We start from the raw sequence: 22,733 nt of genomic DNA, 5'->3' as shown, positions 1-22,733 counted from the left end.
CAGAATTTTGGTGAGTTAAAAGGGACTCTCCTTGCTGATTTAACATTACCTTTCTTCGGATTTCCTTCCTCCAAACCTCAAGAAAAAATTCTTGAAGTGAAGGCAGAGGTTTTGTACCCAAGATTCTGTCTCTTACTTAATCCAAATCATGGTTAAGGCCATGTAGAAAAAGAAACACCCAATGCTTCTCAATCATCTTACTATATTTTGTACTATTTGTATAACATTCCCAATTAATGGTGTAAAACAAATCCATCTCATGCCAAAGTTCAACCAAAACATTAAAGTAATCAGTAACATTTAGATTACCTTGTCGTGCGGTCTTAATGGCATATCTGATCTCAAAGCATTGAGATGAGTTCTCCAAATTTGTGTACATGTCTTGGACCGAATCCCATATCTCTCTTGCAATTTTATAAAATAGGTAAGTTCTTCCTATTCTAGGCTTCATCAAATTAATCAACTAGGCAATTATGGTGGAATTCTCGACTTCCCAGGTACCATATGTGGTTGTTGTGCTCAATGGAGAAGGAGTAGAGCCTATTAAGTAACCAGCCTTGCCTTTTCCCTTGATAACCAACATAATTGACCGAAACCATTCCCTAAAGTTATTCCCATTCAACTTATGGTGAGTAATCTGTATAGGAAGATGATCAATTGAGTTGTTGCAAAGATTTGTTGTAGAACTCGAAGGCGGAACAAATGGATTAATTGGAGAACTTGTGGCAGAAGCCTCGATTAGAGTGGGATTAGGTTAAGTATCTGCCATTGATGAAATAGGGTGTAAACGAAAGAAACAAATAAAACAGATTGATAGAGCAAGGTGTGGACGAAAAAATAGAATAGGGGTTGCTTTAGGATTGAAGAGTAGGCTTTGATACCATGTAGAAATCTTATTTTTGGAAGAATTATCCACCGTATTTATTTCCTGGGGAATGCTACAAATATATACACAATGGATCCTAAGAATTTTGCTAAATTTTAGATATTAGATTCATACTTTGTAGGACAAGATTACAACAACATTAAATACAAACAAATCTAATAAAAAAGGAAATATAAGATATAACAACAATATAAATCAAGATAAATCAGTCGATAACGAGCTTAGTAGCTCGGCAACTCGGCCCTCCATTAGCTTGGCAGCTCAGCCCTCCATCAGCTCAACAGCTCGGCCTTCCATCAGCTCAACAGCTCGGCTTTCCATCAACTCGATAGCTCGACCTTCCATTAGCTCGAAACAAATATATAATGTTATAATCCACCCCACCCACCACACACAACACATACATACTATATATAGCATTATTATTAGTTTAATATACACACATTTTGACTACTTGAATCCATTGTGCGTCTTTGAGTGGGTGGTGTGGCTGCTTAAATTAACCTTGTGGTTTTGAAAAAGTTCACTGCCATACTTCCGTTAAGTAATGGATAAAATATTCATATTATGCAAATTACTTATTCTAACAATATATGTATATCTATATATATTTGTGAAAGAAACTGTATATAGACTACTTCACTTCATATTCGTACAAGGAGTCTATGAACACTTGAAAGAAAAATGCATAAATAATACTGAAAGTAGAAACAACAACTTAGCTATTAAGTTAGAGGCCTCAGCCCTGCGGCCCTACCCCCAACCAAATTCCATCCCCTGTCGCACCCTCCTTTTAATAAGTTGTTACATGCTCATTCCAACTCGAAAAGAAGGGCTCGGGCATAAGCTTGAGGTGTCGAGCGATAGGCTTAATTCAATTGAGTGGACTCTAGTGGTCTAAACAGCGAGAGTGGATGGCATCTGCAAACACTCCTACATTTAAGTGAGAATGGGAATTGACAATGTATCAGTAAGGTCAGAGAATAACATATATTTGTCTATGATCAGACAAGTATATACAAAGGAGGGAAGAGGGGAGTCTGCATGTGTGTATGCTTGCTTCGGGCATCACAGGGTGATGGGACTGAGATTTTCAGTGTTGGCGCGGCTCCCTGGCAAAGGCGCTGCACTGACAAGACCGATAATAAATGCGGATAGGATTCACAGTGGGCGTGGGAGTGTTGCAAGTTCCAAGGTAATGATGATCACTGCAGGTAGTTAAAGGGGTCGAGATTGGGCTGGAAGGCCAGTAAAGGTCTTAGGCTTCTACCGAGCAGTGTCCGTTTAGGCCAGCACAGTCCACAGTCCCCCAGGTCGGTTGTTCAAGAGGGTGAGCATTCAAGCTTAGAATGCCAAGATGATGGTTGTAATTTTATCGTGTGAGATCGGGATAGTCAAGCTCAAGATGAGCTTGGGACGAGACCCTCAAGGCATTGTAAAGGAGCTTAGGGTGCATTACCCAAAGTGATGGGACTTTGTGATAAGGGCTAAGCTTGGAATGTGCAACTAAGATGATTGAGGTTTGTTATACGTAACTGGGATATTCTAAGCTCGGTATATACGACCAAGACGGTTGAGCTCGGCATGCTCAAGGTGACAAGCATTTCTGGGTGTTATTAATTTTCCCGCATGGAGCTTAATGATTTTGGGGTGACTTTTAATGTTTTGACACAGTGTGCCTGCTTTCGAGATTCAAAGTATCAAGCATATAGGGTATGGCGACATGGTGTAAGTGGGAAGGTGTCCCTCCGCCTTCAGTGTGCAACAAGTGGCATGATCTTAACAGTCACTTTGAGATAGATGGACTCCGACTGTAGGATGTGTCGCTTGGTACTTATATAATAGTAACTTTCCGCTTCACGTCCCACTTTTTGCGTTTGCTTCCATTTTCAAACTCCTGCATCTTCGCAAATCCCTTGCGTTTTCTTTGCTTCTTAGCTCCGACCGAGGTTGTTTTTTGGGCGACGGTTGAGGCTCTTCCTTTCATTCAATTCCCTTAATTCCTTTGTTCCCCAAGTAATTTCTTAAACTTTAACCCCTTCGTTTGGCTATTTTCATTAATAGGTGTTTTGGTAAGAGTTTTGGGGAGAGTGTTTTGTCGATGATGGGTCCATCATCTGGTTTGGTGGCAAGTCTCGTTGACTAGTTTATTAAGGCAAGTTAAGACATGAATTCGAAACTTATGCAGGGTGTCGAGTTCTGATTACTCTGTTTTCCTTAATTCCTTCAAGGACAGTGCATGTATTATCATGTTGATGTTACATTTCTCTCTCACTCTCTCTCTCTCTCTCTCTCTCTCTATATATATATGTATCGATATGGGTTTAGATATTTATTTTGAATATTTTTGTTCTTAGATTTGTGTGTTAGCATATTTACAATTTAAACGTCGTGAGTGCTTGGATTTACTTATAATATATTTTAACTAATAAATGGCGACAGTTTTGTTTATGTTTAGGCATTTTCGGATAAATATAGAGGTAGAGAGTTAGTTGTAGGCTACTAATTGAATTAAAATCTAATTAAATTGTACTAGAAAACTAAAAGGATTTTCTGAACTAATTGAAATAGAATTATTTGATGAATATTTACATTTCAGTGTTCCGGTGGAGTGCAATAAATAAAAATCAATTATAATCATGCATTCTTAAATGGCTTTTGATGCCTATTTAGCCAAACAAATTAGCAATCACAAAACCAATTTCGATCTCAATTCCAACCCCTAAAAATTACGTTAAAAAACTACTTAGTTTTCGTCACCAAATATTAAATTTAATGGGTTTTAAAGATTTAAAATTAAAACGTTTATTTATTGAGATTAAATATAAGAATATAATTGATTGCCGGGTCAATGTATTCTTAGTTGCCCAAGTTGTTTAATTTTAATATATTGGAAGAGTGGCATTACTAAGGTAATAATTGTTTAATATAGTATGAATTATGATATGGGGTCCACTACTTTAGGGGCCTAAGTGAAATTTCTACGATTATATTTGAAAATAAAATTAATATGAATAAAAAAATTATTATATAAAATTCATAATATTTTACTTTAAATTTACTCTTTTAGTATTTTTAGATAAAAATTAATAATTAAACTATTAGAGGAATCTCATTTGAAATTTGTAATCCGACGTGATTTCATTACATTTTTTTTGTATTTTTGGATTCCACCCACTTAAAATGAAGAGTATATATATAGAGAATACCTCGTTGGCATTGCTCTTAATTTGTATGCTAGGAAGCATGAAGCTAACTTTTCCTAGTATCCACGGAACAAGAGGTGTCAAAAGGGCCGAGCCGCCCGGCCCAGCCCGTGACGGGCCGGGCTTTGGCCCGGCCTGTTACTGTTCATACGGGCCGGGCTAGGCCAAAGAAATTGGGCCCACGGCCCGTGGCCCGTTGGGCCCTTATGGGCCGGGCCCATGAGGCCCTTATGGGCCACTAAGGCCCTTACTCGTTTTTTTTTTTTAATTTTGTTATTTTTTAGTAATTATTGATATTGGATATTAAAAAATTTAATTTCGCAATATATATAAATAATAACCATCAATTAATTTATTTAAAATTTTTAAGTTAAATTTTTTATATATTTAAATTATAAATAAACATTCTCCTTTTTATATGTACATTATTTTTCATATCAATTCACAAGAAAAATTATAAGGCATATAGAATTTTGAAATATAAAATAATGAAATAATATTTAAAACTTAAGAATTAAGATAGAAAATATTTTTAAAAGAAACAAATTAATTTTTATATATGTATTATTTTGATATTTATATATGTATATATTATATGTATTACTTTTAAAAAAGTTATTTTAAAAAAAGAAAAAAAAAGGGCCGGGCCCGGCCCGCTAGGCCCTGTGGGCTAAGGGCTCGGCCCGGCCCTCTAGCCTACGGGCTGGCCTGGCCCGGCCCCTTTGTAGGGGGGCCGTGGGCCGGGCCGGGCCCTATCAATGACAAAAGGGCCCGGGCCCGGCCCAGCCCGTTTAAAAAGCCCGTGGGCCGACTCGGGCCGGCCCTTTTGACACCTATACACGGAACAATGCATCTAGCTAGGTAGTCATTCAGCATGTGCACTTAATTTGGCCTATGACCTAATATTATAATCTTAATATATTTACCCAAGTTGCTGGATGTCCCACTCAATACTTACCTCAAAAGAATAATTAGTTATTAATTGCTCTTGCTTTTACTAAGTTACTTCGTTAGAAAAATTACCACGTTTTGAAAAGCGAGATTTTCAAAAATAATATGAGGACACAACTATGAATTGCAACCCGAGATGTCTATTTTGATGCCTGCTCATAAGAATCTGACAATTAATATGAAGAGATAACTGGAAGCCAACAATATTGCAGCCAACAATAATGCTTGTCTAAAGATTGCAAAAATTTCATTGAGAGTAGGAAAAGGCTAAAACTAGGTGATGGAGATGCCGAGGCCATTCGAAAGTTGTTTGTAAAGATGCAACAAAAAGACAAGAACTTTTTTCATTTGATGGACTTCAACGACGAAGACAGGCTAACTAATGTGTTGTGGATCCATCATTGTGCAAAAGCCGCCTATGAAGAATTTAATAATGTTGTCAGTTTTGACACAACATACCTTGTGAACATGTATAAAATGCCTTTTCTTACAATTGTAGGCATAAATCATCACGGACCATCAATTCTTTTTGGTTGTGCACTGGTTACACATGAGAACACAAGATCATTCAAGTGGTTTTTTATGAATTGGCTCTAAGCAATGGGAAATATTCATTCTAATGCTATTTTAACCAATCAATGCAAAAGCATCAAGTTAGATATCACTAATGTTATGCCTAACACTATTCATCGATATTGCTTGTGTCATATCCTTTGCAAACTGTCTCAGAAGTTTAGGAATGTTGTTGAATTCGACAAGGTAATTATCAAATTCAAAGCTTTTCTATGATAGTCTCACTATTTGAACTATTTGAGAGGAACTGGAATGAGTTATTGAGGAAGCATGGATTGGAAATGAATGATTGGCTAAAGGACCTTTTTAATCAAAGGTAAAGTTGGGCACCAGTTTATCTAAATCACAATTTTTGGGATGGTATGGTTTCTCCTCAAAGAAGTAAGGGAATGCATTTTTTTTTTTTATGGTTATGTTCACTTTTTTAGCTCGCTTAAACAATTTATTTGAACAATATGAGATTGCAATGAGTAATAATGTAAACACCCCCGCCTGGATATCCCAAATACCCGAACTACCCGAACGGGAGCGCTTACAGAAGAAAAAAGAATGAAACACAAGACAAGAACTACCCTGGCATGCATACACAAGAATTAAACACTACGGGAACACCGCTAGCATAGCAGTCACAAGATAAATAAATGAATACAGACTCATGTGCCAATATACATGAGACTCGAGGAATGGCACAATAAAAATAATAAAGTAAATCCTACTCAACCATTAGAGTTGACAGGGACTGACGGGACTGTCTGTACACCATACCGACTCTACCGCTAGAAGTTGACTCAGTAAGCATAAAGAAAGAAAGGCTGCAGGCTAAACATATCCAATAAACTCTCCCCAGAACACCAACCCCCAAGCACACACAAGCCATAAAACACTACAACATAATAATATTATTATAGCATAATAAAAGCACATACCGGTCATTGGGGCCCACACAAGACACACAACACCCCAAGTCCCATACCAACCTGGCGATGCCCTGAAAGGCAACATATATCTCCAACAAACCTGTGCGCGCTGTCCCGGGTCGGTGCTCCCATCACCCGTGTGCTCCCATCGGTTCTCCTGACACCCTAGCTGTAGAATAACCGAGCCGTAGACTCCCTTGGAATAGTCCTCCCGTCTGAGATTTGTGAACTATCGGTAACTATGCAATGCACATAAAAATGTAATGGCGTAGTGAGTATCAACGTGATACATTGGCGCCCATACATCCAAGCATCAAGCCATGCTCCACCCACATAGTAAACCACATGTGATGCATATGCCCGTGCCAGATGCAAACTAACCATGCTAGAATACCCATGTCCAAGCATACTCAATAAGTGAATATCCCAACATGCATCCCGTACCCATGTGCATATCAAACCATGAACAATAAAACAATATATCGAATCATGCAGTAAGTCACATAATGGCAGAGCTAGTCAACAGTGTCCGGCACCGGTCAACGGTCAGTGACTAGGAGTGTCCGCCCAACGGTCCACTTTAGGGCCGTACAATAGTCTACTCCACGTCACTAAACAGCCGGCCTTTGCCCCACTGCTCGATAGCTCTAGCCGACCCACACCGGGCGAATCCATAAATAAACCCGTACCACTAAGAACTTAGTCCCCAAGTTGGGTTCAACATCATTCTGAAAGGAATGGGGGAGGTACAAACCCCCGTAGACTCATAACAAATAAAATTCTAGAAGTCCTAGATTTAATATAAATTATACCAAATGATTAATACTCAATAAACAATGTTAGGTGCCAAATTAGCGTAAAGGGGGGGATAAAATACGAGAAACCACGGAGTCTCTCATGGGAATTAAAGAACATGAGGAGAGGGTTAAGAACTTGCCTTTACACGACCGTTTCTTGCCTTTCTTGCACTCTAGTTACGAAATAAAACGTTTCCTAGAAATTAATAAAATCATAACTTACATTAATCAAATTTAACCGTATAGAATTCTTAAACATATAATATGTAACGCCCCGTTTTCCCACAACGCGCATTACCTCGAGATTTCGGGAATATATATATATATTTTTTTCAACATCAAACACACAACATAAGTCTCTCGATACATATACCTTCATCATAATTATTTTTCGTCAATCCCGATCGTACCTTCTTAGCATATCAAAATTTAATAATAAATAAACTAAAACAGGTATTAACAATCACATCAGCGGAAGCAAAATTGAAACCTCAATGATATATAACCGACAATTCCTTTACAATAACCAAATTGATGTTTCACGTGAAAATATAAAAATATTACATTATCTCTGAACATCGTAATCATAGACAAAACCTACAAAAACTGAACATAACAGCTACATCTCGATGACATTCTTTCCCTTGGCGCCACTGCTTTCACCTGGAACGTTTGAATATTCCAGGGACATAGTCCAAATTAGATGCTGAATCATCTAAGTGAGAGTTCAAAAATATTTTCATGCAGATATGCAAAATCATCTATAAAACCGAACGCCCCAGCCTAAGAGAATCCCACATAACACTTAGCCTTAACCGGGAAAAATGCAATCTCTCTAAAGGCGACACGACCACACCGACCCATTGACAAACCAATCCTGCTTAAGAGGGACAACCTCAACATATGAACTCGAGAATCACCCCCATTGTCATTGTTAGGCTTTATGCTCCTACTCAAAAGCATTCCAAAATCCAACGCAACCCTACCCCCAAGAGTGTCACATCAGCACTATCCCCGAAATCCACAACACCTCGGCCTTAATGCTATTACTCAAAGAAACCTAGGGTGATGTCCACTCTCAGTCCCGCTACTTGAGCCAACAATCGGGGTGGTGTCCACTCTCAACCCCGCCACTTGAGTACCGTAGGGTGAAATCCGTCTTAGCCCCGTTCCAAGTGGGTCACATAGAATTAACCCTTGGCATGCATTCCGAGTGCTGACACTCGAGAGCTACGTCACAGGTTAACAACCCACGTCCCACATGGACAACGCAACATGCCAATGCCGAAAAATCATAACATGCATAACTTAAAATCAACAGTTCGATGTATGCAATCGTACGAAATTCAATGCATGTGTAAGTAACCATTTGGACAGACCATCACAATAAACCAAGCCATAGGGATGAACACTCACAGTAAGCCATTCACATGCTACTATAAGTCTTTTCGGGTAGAACCACTCACCTTGGGCTAAATTCAAGATTCTTAAAAAATGCATGCCCGATCAACCTCGATTCTCGTGCCAGACGCTCTATAGTTCAAATTCGAGCCTCAACAATACCCTAGACATCATATGCATTCAAAGGGAAATTAATATCTATTTTCCCAATTTTATCATTATTTTTCTCTAATTTCTTCCTATTTTTCTCTCGATAATTTCAAGTAAATACCACTTCAAGCATTTTTTCTAAATTTTTCTCCACAAAAATTCATAAAAAAATATTTATAACCCTATGGAATTTTCTGAAAATTTTCCAGATTTTTATCCTATTTTCTCAAATTTCCATAATTACTTTTCCTTGATAAAATTTATTTCTCACTGATTTCATTCGAATATACTTCAATAAAAATCACAAAAATTCATAAAATAAATTCCTTATCCTTCTGTAATTTTCTCAGAATTTTATAAAAATTCCTCCTATTTATTTTATATTTACATTTCCTTTCAAAAATCCAAATTAATTATCTCCTCAAGAAATTTCCAAGATAAAAATTCATCAAAATAAAATATTCCTTTTCCTTGAATTTCTGGATATTTGTCCAGAATTTTAATTCCTTTAATTTTATTTTTTATCGAATTTTCTATATTTTCAGCATTTAAAAAAATACAAAAAATACCTCCGGTCATCTTCTCCGGCGACGGCACACCGGAAAATTGAAACGACAACACCAGGATGTTCCTCTCCCTTAGTCGATCTCAATAGTATCCATCTTGCTGGGAAAAAACCACCGAAAACCTTTCGATTTGGCCGAAAACATTTGGCCAAAGCTATCCCGCCACCGAACTCTGGCGAATCAAATTGACTTTCGATTTGAACTCCGATTGACACGAAACTTTTCAGATTTTCTACCCATAGCCTTGCGACCAAAATCCCCTTAATAGATCATTCGATCGATCACTCTTCAACCCGATTTGATACTTCACGCAATATGTATATATATATACGACCGAATGTATATATATGCCAAAACACTCCCTACACTACTCCAAAAGTTCTCAAAATCTCTAGAATTGCTCCTCACAACCTGGGGAACAAAAGCCCCTTATCCCTGACCTCTAATTCGCTCCCAAAAGTGAGAAATCCGAAGTAAAATTTGTGATACAAACCCTCACCAAAACTCGGCTATTTATAGCCAAATTTATCCGTTTTTCCGACCAATCAGAGGCCATAGCTTCGCCCTTACGCGACCTTGGCCATGCCCTATCGAAGAACACTACAAATCCCCGGATTTTTTGGCCCAAAATCGCGGCCAGATCTGCCATTTTTGAGCAGATTTTCAAAAATTGCACTTTAGCCCCTTAAAAATTTTCTTTTGCATTTTGGCCCTTATCCTCAAGCCCCTTAATTATCCAACTATACCACTAAGACCCACAAGATTAGTAATTCTCATTTCTCCCTTGAAACTTTTGAAAAATTACTGTTTTGACCTCCCTCGGGCAAATTCAAAAAATTGCACTTAGGCTCGATTGATCGTTTTGACCTCAAATCCACTCGATTCAACTTGAAACCACTTAAGGGTTGTTCTATACATTAAATATTATTTCTAGACACTCTGTTGATTTTTCGGACATCGTCTATAACAATTCGGTAATACGACCTAATTGGCAACTGTATTTTTGCTGTATCGAAAACTGTTCCCGATCTCATTTCTTTTATCACTAAAAATCATAATTTAAATCACTCGTCGATACTACACCATTTTTCTTGGCTATCTAGGGTTCGGGGTACTCTCTCTGACTAATTCGATCGTCCAAAGCTGTGTTAGTGTACCCTATAGTCTTATTTTTTCAAAATTCCATTTATGCCCTTTATCAAATATCATTTTTATCCTCAAATTATTCCCGGGTATTACATAATGCTTCTAATACTTTTTACCCACGTAGGCACACCGCAAATAAAACCCCAACAAGACTCATATTTAATTTAAATTAAATCACTTTAATAAAATCATCGATTCGTATAATTAATACGTGAAATCGACGAATTAAGGGAATGCGTGGGGTTCATAAAATGAAAGGAGATCACAAAGATAGAAGGGAGCTTGTCTCGTTTAAGCTGATTACAATGTTCTTACACTTGAACACCACCAAAATAATACACACTGCAAATTAATATAAACTCCCAAAATTAATAAAATTGGACCCAAAATAAAATTCCAACCATACAAAATGATTAATATATATTACTTAACTTACTTGAATATTTAAACCGTGACTACATTGAATATTTTCTTCAATTTTTGCATAATTTCTTATTCATTTAGCCTCTGTACACCATTTCGTTCTTCTTCAATTTTTTTCTTCTGTTTGCTGCTTCAGAAATGCTCGAAATGGGCTTAAAAATGGTGCAAAAATGGTGGCCAGAACGAGGCCATATGGCGCAACAGCAACCGTGCAAGCTACCACCATCTTGATCCCGCGCGCACGCTCGCGGATTTGATCCCGCGTCTCTCGCCCGGCAACCCTCAAGCACAATCGCCCGCGCCACACGCATCCTTCAACATATATACGCCTTTCATTAAATTTAAGGTGAATTGTGGCCACTTCCGCTATTCACATTTCAGCACCCCCAATTTCCTTTAATTGCACATACGTCCAAACTTCCATTTCCACTTATTCCACTAACACCCCAAACTTTCAGAAATTTCACTAAATTAATTTATTTCACTATTTTCATAAATACTCCCAATTAAATTAATTAATTACCTTATTTACCCATTTTCTCAAAAATAACATATATAGACATTTTCTCTTAATTCCTCAAATATTCCATAATGACTTCAAACACCAAAATTAATAATCATTATTTATTTCTCAATTTTCAGAATGTTACAAATAAGATCTAGAAAGAGTTCCTTGTTGACTACGATTTAAAGTGTAAAGTGGTTAAATGGATATCAGAGTTTGATTGGGAAATACAATTCCAATAGGCATATACAAATTCAATATTCAAGTTAGTTCAAAATGAGATCAGACGCGTGTTGTACTGCAATGTTATTCTGCTAACTGAAGAGGAAACAAGGACAACACCCACTGGGGTAGGTATTGAAAAATATAAAATAATGGAGAGATGCATTTTAAATAATTGGTACCATAAGGAATTTATTTACATTGTTGAGTATAGAGAGAATGATGATTATTTAAGCTACAATTGCAAGAAATTTGAATTCAAAGGCATACCTTGCTGCCACATCTTTAAATTGATGTCCTCAAAAGACGTGAAAGTTATCAGTGAAAGATATATATTAAGGAAGTGGAGAAAAAATGTTGTTAGATGTCATTCTAAGATTTTATTTGCTGGAGATTATCCTCCACATGACTGATGAATTCAAGAAATTCAAGGAAGTGGAACATTACTTTCAGGAATGTACTGATCTAGCTTTTGGTTGTAGAGAGAAGACGGAGTTTATACAAAGACGCTTGACAACTCTGAATAATGATTTAATTAATTGAAATGATATTATGACTGCTAATGAATCTATTACAATAAACACATAATAGGATGAAGATGAGAATTTGGAAATTGGAGGTATGCCAATTTTGGATCCAAATGTTGTTCATGGTCATGGAAGGTCGAGGAGTAATCATTACAAATCATCATGAAAAGTTAATCAAAACAGAGGTAGGAGTTCACCTCGTGGAGGTTGTGGGGCTTGTAGAAGTAATAATGATGAGATACAAAATCATTTCAATAATTCATGATCCATGCTTACGTATTTATTTTTTAATTATTTACGTATAATTGATATTTTTTACATTATATTTTTGATTTTTCAGATTGAAGGTCAAGGATCACACATGATAGATTTGAATGAAACTATAGTTGGAACTCAAAGTAGCCAAGCAATATGAATTATTGTTTATGCATTGGACAAAGATATTCTGCAAGACTATAGTTGTGTATCAATTTTTGTTATAACAGATTAAGGACAAAGATGTTCTGCAGATGGTTTAATTCCTCGTTAGAATTTATGTTATAACAGATTAAGGACAAATATATTATACGCATATATTTTTTTACAAAAATTGAAACGTATATATGACACATTATCTATAGATATAATATGTAAAATTTTTATTGATGAATTTATTCAGTTAAAATATATTAAATACAAATTAATGAGTTCGAATAAAAAAAATACACAAAAAAAAAGTTTGAATAAAAAATTAAGAAAAGTAATACTAGCTTCTTCTTTTCGATGTCTTTTGCAGAGACATCTTGGCACCAAACAATAAGAGTCATTTGTTTTTTCCAAATGCAAATGAAAAAAATGATAAATTTATTAATGTATATTATTTGTAATTAATATTATCCATATTATATAACTTATCAAACTTATAATATAATCTATTAAGAATAAGAATTGATATATCTTGGTTGTTTGTATATAATTGATATATCTTAGTTGCTTATGAATATATAAATTAAAGTATAAAATTTATAATAAATATAAACTTTAAGTTTAATGAACAATCGTCAACATGCTTCGATTCCCATTGCATGCAATTGGGTTTAAGAGGGACTTTTAATTTTTGGGTTCGAGTTAGGAGGGACTTTTAATTTATGATATAATTATATTCATAATATATAAATAAATCAAAATATTAATTTAAATAATTAAAAATACTTAAAAAAATTATATCTCACAGGGCCCAATCACTTAAAACAACAAATTAATAACTAAATCATAAGTTACAACAACATTTCGTAATGACATACTAGTAAGAATAAGAATTGATATAATTTACTATAATATAATTTACTAAGAATAAGAATTGATATATCTTGGTTGCTTATGAATTTAAATTAAAGTATAAAATTTATAATAAATATAAATTTTAAGTTTGGTGAACAACATAATATAAATAAAAAAGTATTCAAGACTATGGAAGAAATCAAAATCGATATTTTCAAAAGAATTTTTAATAAGCATTGAAAAATGCATGCATTGGACATTAAATTTATATTTATTAAAAAAATTCTATTAAAAATCAAAATTTATATTTATTAGAAAATTCATGCATTACATTTATAAATCTTATCTTATCTTTCTTATTAATATATTAAAGTAGAATAGTTTGCAAAGCTTTTTTCCCTTCAAAATTTACATTAAATTAAAGATTGTAATAATTAATAATTAAAGTAAAACTAAGCATGGTTTTTTCAATGCATAGATTTTCTAATACTAATTAAAAATTCTCTTAAGATTTTTTATTTCTACTCTTGAAAAAATTAAATATGAATTTGACTTATTCAAGACTATGAAAGAAATCAAAATTCATATTTTCAAGATAATTTTTAGTTAATATTGAAAAACCCATGCAATATATTTATATTTTTTTTATCTTATCTTATTTCTTATTAATATATTAAGGGGGTGTTTGTTAAAATGAGCAAGATAAAGGTTATCAAGATAAGCTTGGAATGCATTCTAGATCAAGATATAGAATGATGAAGATAAGGCTAGAAAGCATTCCAAGATTTCTATCAGAGTGTTTGTTAAAGTTTTTGTAATTCATTGATAATTGTATTTTTTCTTTTTATGTGTTTATTAATGCATATGATAAGTACCAAGATAAGAGTTTTTTTACCAAAATATCCCTATTATTAAATTTATGATTAAAATGCTATTTTATGATTAATATTAATTGTCAAAGAAATAAAAATAAAAATTAATATTTTATTTTCTAAATTCATGTTCAAAAATAAATTTAAAAGGAGTTGAAAAGTAGAAATAATTATTATTAGAATTACAATAATTCTACCTGGATAATTAAAAATGGCCAAAACATATTTTCATAATAGATAATAAAATATAAAATTAAATAAAATAATTTAAAAATTGGTGAAATGAATTATATTAGTTAATAATATATATAGAGAGAGAGAAAGAGAGAAATTTAAATTTTAAAAATTAATGAAATGAATAATGTCATTTAAATTTTAAAAATTGTCAAAACTAAATGTATTAAATAATATTAATTATAAGACTTAAATAAATAAGTTTTTTTAATAAATTTAAATATTTAAAATACATTAAATGGCATTAACTATCCTACAAGGGGTATATAAGTAATTGAGCCTTATCTTGAAAGAACTAGATAAATTTATCCGATGGGGAGGTCAGATAAATTTGTTTTGAAATGAAAAAATAAGAGGTCATGTGAGGTTTTTTCAGAAATGGTCAGATAAATTTAACAAATACATTAGAAAGACCAAATATCCGGAATACTTCCCATCTCCGACATTTTCTCCCTCTTATCTTGATTAATAAACATCCCCTAAAGTAGGATAATCTCCAAAAACAAGCATTAAATTAAAGGTAGTAATAATTAATAATTAAAATAAAACTAAGTATGGGTTTTCCAATCTTTATTATTTTTATCTTATATTATTAATTAATATATTAAAACAAGATAGTCTATAGTATAATTAATTAATAATTAAACGTAATAATAATTAATAATTAAAGTAAAACAAAGCATACATTTTTCAATGCATGATATTTTAGTATTTGATTTGATTATAATTAATTAACTTTCAATAGATGACTATCAAAATCATCTATTGAAAGTTTCAGTAACAATCTCTAATTAAATATTATTTATATAATATTCTAGTATTTAATTTGATTATAATCAATTAACTTTTATATATAATTATTGAAATCATTTATTGTGATTATACCTCCCGTGCATATGGGTTACACTACTAGTATATTTTTAATTTAAAAAGAATATATTTAATGAGACAAGTTGAATATGTTGTTTTATATGTTGTTGTACAAAATATAATTTTATAATTTGATTTGATTATAAAAAATATTTACTTTAATTTAAATAAAGAAAATAGTATTTATAATTTGTTTTTGAATTATAGTATTTTATAATTTAATATTTGAATTCATATATATGTAATATATATAATATATGCTATTTGGTCTATTTGAGGATTTAACTTACATTTTATAACGAATAATTTTTTAATAACTATATAGTAGTTTGTATAATGTTAACTATATAAATACTATAAAAATTTTGAATAATAACATGATTTTGATTTAAGTGTTTTGGTTGGAAATGACTATGATTACATTGTAAGTATTAGTGAATAATTACTTTATAAATAATAAAAAAACCTATATATAAGAAAAATAAAAATATAATCAATTTTCTTGAAAAAAAAATGATCAAATTGTTTACAATGGGAATCGAACCATGGGCTACAAAAATCCGATCAAACATTCATCTCATGAAAAATATTCAGAATATAAACCCTCGCCTTCTTCGAAACAAACCCACTTCCTCCCTCTCCTCTTTCTCTTCTTCCCTTCATTCCTTGCAGCACAAAAGAGCTGGCCCGTTGTTTACTCTTCTTCATCCTTGTTGTTTACTATTCTTTTCTCCCTTTCCCTTCATCCTAAATTGCACCAAATATTATCTATCTAGGAATACAAGTCCATTTAATTAATCACTGCATATCTTAATTAATTACAAAAAAATGTTAAAATAATTTAAATTAGTTTATTATTAATTAATTAATTATAATTCAAATTTTATTAATCTTATAAGTAAAATTTAAATAGTATTCTTAATTTTTAATACATATTGGTTTTTTAAAACAATGAATTTATTTAAAAAATAAAAAAAAAATTCTGTAATCCAATGAATAAAATAATTGGAAAATGAAATAGCTCATGCATATCAAACTGTTTGTCTAGATACTTGTTTTTGGAAATAGAACATCTCCAACTTTTTACCCTTTTTCTTATAAATAATAGTGCAATAGCAAGACTTATTTTTACCCCTCTTCCCTCTGCAACCTATTTCTAAAACTAAGTTTTCATCCTATGGATCAACAAACACCACCAAGGTGAAAAAGGACTGGTGAGTGGACAATCCCTCCATCACCAAAAAGCTCGGAGATGATGTACCAGAAACTTAGGGAACAACAACATGAACTAAAGAATGAAATTAAGGAACTCATGAGAAGGATGATTGTTGAGTATGGGGAAGACGACGCGAGGGACTTTCTGCTTGAGAAGTTTCCATTGGCGAAGATGTATGATATGTTTATAGAAGTTTTGCACTCTATTCAAGAAGAAAATGATCGCAAAGATGATGTCATTTTGATTCCTGACCCCAGCTCTAATTTCGTAAACAAGTGAATAAATTTTCATTCTTCCTCAGTCATATTTTGTAATGCCCCAATCATTGTCATCTTTTGTAATGCCTAGATCATCTTTTGTTATGCTTGCTACCTTTTGTAATTCTAATTAAAAATTTGGTCATTTTGCAATCATTTTTATAATTGTTTTTATGGATTTGTTTTGTAAATTGTTTTTTGGCAAGAGTTGTTTCTCTTTTAATAGTCATTATTTTTAATTTCATCTATGAAAAGGAACAGTATGAAATACAGTGCGATATATTCTTCATTTTCTTAATATAAAAAGATTATATCAAATTTCAAGTCTACAAAGCGAAAAAAAAAACTATGCACAATGTCATTTTCGTTCTCCATTTTCTGTCTTTGATCTCCCACGTTGATAACATCAAAAGAAATAAGAAAACTGAAATGAAGTATGCCCGAACGGGGCGACGGACTTCAAAAGTGTTGAAGTCCATGCAGGACACTTCTCGGCGGACTTCAACAATGCTAGGCAGATAAGTTGAATTCTGCCAAGGCGCTGCTAAGAAGACGAAAATACTCTCACAAACTAAAACAATCCCTCGTATTCCCAAACTAAAATCGTCTCTATCTCTCTCTCTCTCAAAGACCCGCTTGATATCCGTTGAAAGACATAGTGACCGTTCGACCCGCCGGCCGCCGTGCGACGTAACCTCCATCGACATCTATGACCAGCATAACAGATGTGTGATTTATGTATAATTAATTCACCCTAGTCAAATATACATACAATGATGAAAAGAATGTCGATCCCATAAGAACTAGATTACAATACCAAAATAATTTTAATTTAGCCTAAGTTAACTAATTAATTAATCAGCTGAATAAAAAGAAAAATAAATGCAAAGATTGAATTCTTTATGAGAAAAATTAATCAATAAATGCACTAGAGTTTAGATTTCATTTAATCTAGATTATGTAATTATCTATTCAATCCGATTCAAAATCAAAAATACCTTTATAGTATTTTATAATTATTTGCATGTGATGGTGGATTTCCCTCAATTAATTAATAAACTTTCTCAAGTCATATTAATTATTTATTAATTCAATTCCACTGTTAGATTTCTAATCAGATATTAACGAAATAAATAAGTATTAAGTATTTTGAAAATCTCTAATATTGGAAGGGCATTTGACTCACTAAGCTTCCTCGATTCTCATACATGAGCTAATCATCTTTCGATCTCATAGTCAAGCATGTGACTTATTTTGCCCATAGATCTAATTTATAACAATCCTTTAGTCAGTCATGTATAAATTATTAAATCATTAAAAGATAACCAATCTTTTAAACCATTAAGCACAACAATATAAAATCTCCATGCAAATAATAATCGAGTTTTGAATCAAACTAAACAAATAATCACATAATTTCAGAATTAAATTCCATCCAAATCCTAGTTAAAATAATTTAACTAGACATTAATAAAATAAAAATAAAATAGAAATTAAATAGAGAATAGGAACTTTCTGCCCAAATGTAAAACAGATCTGGGTTAGAGTAGGCGTTCTTCATGCGGCCTTCACTGTACGCCTCTTCTGTGCAATTTCTTCTTGTGCACGACCTTTGAAAGCTCCAAATCCTGCAGCCTGTTCTCTTCCGTTCAATCCCTTGTATATGTGCGCCGCCTCCAGAAGCTCCCCCCAATTCCTCTTCTTCCCTTTTTAATCCAGAGAGGATGTGCACGGCCGCCCTAACTTCAGTCCCATTCCCCTATGACTTTCTTTAATATTTTATTATATATATATACATGCCTTAGCCCTCATCTCAATCTCCAATTTCAACTTCTCAATTTGCTGCTTCTACGGAATCTTCAATTGAGCCTTTAATTATAATATAATATACTATATAATATATATTTAAAAAATATATAATATAATATATATATTTAATTATTAGTAGATAAATAATTTATTTTTTATTTATATTATAATATTAATTTTAAAATTAATTTTATAATATCTATTTTTTTCTTTTTTTATGCTCAAATCTTCAAAATATTATCTTTTATTGGGTTCTTACAAAACGAGATTAAAATAATATAAAATTTATTTAAACACACATTTATGTAAGAAAAATAACATAAGGTTAAGATAAAAATTAGATTAAAATATATATACAATTAAGTCCTATCAAATACTCCCACACTTAATCTTTTACTTGTCTTCAAGCAAAACAAAAAAGAAATAAAAAAAATAAACATTTTATTTTTACGCTAGGCCAAAATCAAGAAATCCAACATATCAATACATAATTAATCTCAAAATCGACGGAAATTTGGAAAAATAGGACTCTCGGTATGAAACTTTGCAAAAGCAAGACATTTTAAAAATATTTGCAAAACTAAGACTTTTGAATGTGTATTAGACAAAAATACCCCCGCTTTTCAGGTAACTCTTTCCGTGTTCTTCCTTTTTCTTTTTCAATAAGGCTTTCCTTCTCTCTCTATTACTCTATATATAAAGTATATATATATATATGTCCTACATTTTTTTTTTCTTTTACCACTCTCTATAACCTAAATATATGTGTATATATTGTTCACGTTCAATGATTGAGTTGAAGAGATGTGGGTCTCTCTCGTTCTCTCTCTATTGTGTATATATGTATTATACATGTATTGTGTGTTTTTGCGTTGGTGGGAGATGAGAAGAGTTAAATGGCGACCATATATAGAAAAAAGAGAAAAGCGACCGCAACGACAGCAATGACGTTGCTGATATATCAATTAACATATATCGGTTAATTGATATCAATTAACAGATATCGATTAACAGTTAACAGATATCTGTTAAATATTAAAATTTTGAATTTAAATTGAATTAACATTAATTAATTTGATTCAATTTTTTTTATCTTCAGTTCAATTTAATCTGGGTATTCTAAAAGTTTGAATTTTTCATTTGGTTTGAAAACTAATATTCTATAAATGATAATCGAAGGAAACAGTAACTATGAATGGAGTGGTTATTAAGGTACAATTTACTTAGAACAAACTTAGTTAATTACATTCAATTCGATTATTTCGATAAGAAAGAAGATAGGGGGTTTATATATAAGAATATTTTGATAAATTTTTTATATTAATTTTAACAGATATCTATTACGGATCTCGATTAACGATATCTGTTAACAATTGATAATATAAAAAATTTATCAAAACATTCTTATATATAAACCCTCTATCTTCTTTCTTATCAAAATAATCGAATTGAATTAACTAAGTTTGTTCTAAGTAAATTGTATCTTAATAACTACTCCATTCACAGTTATTGTTTCATTCGATTATAATTTAAAAAATATTAGTCTTCAAACCAAATGAAAAATTCAAACTTTTAGAATACCTAGATTAAATTGAGCTAAAGATAAAAAAAAAATTGAATCAAATTAATTAATGTTAATTCAATTCAAATTAAAAAATTTAATATTTTAATAGATATCTATTAACTATTAATCGATATCTGTTAATTGATATCAGTTAATCGATATATCAGCAACGCCATGGCCATCACTGCGATCGTTTTTTTCTTTTTTCTGTATATGGCCACCATCTGGCTCTTCTCCTCTCCCATCAACGCAAAAACATACAGTACATGTATAATACATATATGCACAATGGAGAGAGAATGAGAGAAACCCACATCTCTTGAACTCAATCGTTGAACGTGAACAATATATACACATATAGTTAGGTTACAGAGAGTGGTAAAAGAAAAAAAATGGTAGGTGAATATATATATATATATATGTGTGTACTTTAAATATAGAGTAATAGAGAGAGAAGAAAAGACTTATTGAAAAAGAAAAAGAAGAACACGGAAAGAGTTAACTGAAAAATGGGGGTATTTTTGTCTAATACACATTCATAAGTCCTAGTTTTGCAAAGATTTTTAAAGTGTCTTATTTTTGCAAAGTTTCGTACCGAGAGTCCTATTTTTCCAAATTTCCCTAAAATTAGGTACCCTCCATATTATCATATCAACTCTAAATCCAAAAGCATCACTTTTGATGCCATGCATACTTCACAATTAAATCATGCAATAGTTTTATTTCAATCACTTCTCTCCACTACTACAAACATAAGAAGTAACAAGGATGATATTTTTTTTGAATCAATCTTTCTAAGCATTACTTGGCTTTTGACGTGAATGTCGACATTTTGTGATGAAGACACTCGGTTGTTCTCCTAAATAATTGCTTAGAATGCATTTGCATACTTATATTTTAAACTATCATTTGGCGTGAAGGATGATGTATGAGCACACTGTCAACCCCCAATTACTACTAAACAGCTCAAAACATAGGAGTAGATAAATAACAATAACAATTTTTTTTTTTTTTTTTTTGCTTTTTTTTTTTTCATCATCCCATTTTACTTCAACTTTGTTTAGGCCTAGTTTCAAGAAATAATTACAATATTATTCTCACATAATCAATTATGCATAATCACAATATCCCATAAATTTTGTAAAGAAGCATATATTTCAACAATCATGATAATCTGTCATAATCAATTCATTTTCCTTAACACTATTAAATCTAGAATCAATAATCAAATAGAATAGTTCCCAATTTTGAATTAACTATGCATTGAACCAAAGTTAATATAGGAAACATGAAATCGGCCTAGACAAGAAAATAAAACATTTTTCTAAAGAAAATCATCATTCATGCACATTATAAATTTATTCCTTTTTTTTTTGACAATCAAAAAAATTGAGAATTATTGAATTTTCCACCCCCACACTTAAATTAAATATTGTTCATAATATTTAAAAATAAGAAAAGAAGAAAAGAAAAGCGATACTCCCCTAATGTAGACCTTCTTGGGATTACTTGAAGATTGTTCGGCTTATTCTTTTGAAGAAGAGGGGCCAAATTTCTTCATTCAACACGTCCTAAAAAAATGAAATAAGAAATCAATCAAAGAGTATTCTAAAAATTAAGATAAATAAAAAGAAAAAATAAATAATATTTCGAATGGGTTGCCTCCCATCAAGCGCTTCTTTATAGTCATTAGTTTGACTACATTTTCATCTTCAAGGAGGCTTGAATTTAGCCAACTTTTTCTTTTTTTGCCATTATTTCCTTCAATACTTTTCATAATTGGGCATTAGGAAATAACATCAAGCAAATGGATGTTAATATAAAACTTTTTAAACCTCTTTAAAAATTTAATAGCTTGTTGAAGCAAATTAGCTGTAAGAAATATTTTTGAAAAAGGAAGAGCGGTTTCAAAAGATTTTAAATTAAGAATAGAGGAACTTCCCTTGTTATTCATTCATAACTCATGGTCTTCTTCTTTGGTTTCAAGATCTTGGCTTTCTTTCTCTTTTGTATGCTCTTCACTTTTTTCTTCTTTTTCATATTCTTGTTCACTTTGCAAAGTGACGACTTATACTTATTCCCTTGGATTCTTCTCAATATTGCTAGGCATTCCTCCCTGTGGCTTTGCCAAAATTGTTTGAGCAAGTTATCTAATTTGAGTTTCCATGCTTTGAAGTCTTGCTGTAAGGCCCGCTTCCGAATACTCGAAAGAAGGTCCTTACATAAATGATATAAAACAAAATTGAACTCAACTCATTTTATTTCTAGCAGCGGAAATTTAATAAGATTTAATTACATTCTCAATATCTCATAACTCTAGGCTCGCTGGCCATACAAAATATTAAGAGGCTCAAATGCCCATAACATAATAAATTCTCACT

At 32.2% G+C, this 22,733-nt stretch overlaps 1 pseudogene; it reads left to right on the top strand.

Annotated features, from left to right (window-relative positions):
- Positions 1-1,835: 1,835 nt before the first annotated feature.
- LOC127794133 (chalcone synthase-like) overlaps positions 1,836-22,733 on the top strand; it is a 33,066-nt pseudogene continuing 12,168 nt past the window's right edge.

Source organism: Diospyros lotus, chromosome 1, assembly GCF_014633365.1.
Source record: "Diospyros lotus cultivar Yz01 chromosome 1, ASM1463336v1, whole genome shotgun sequence".
Taxonomy (NCBI): domain Eukaryota; kingdom Viridiplantae; phylum Streptophyta; class Magnoliopsida; order Ericales; family Ebenaceae; genus Diospyros; species Diospyros lotus.
Note: the sequence above shows the minus strand (reverse complement) of the source record. Positions and strands in the feature narration are given on the sequence as shown.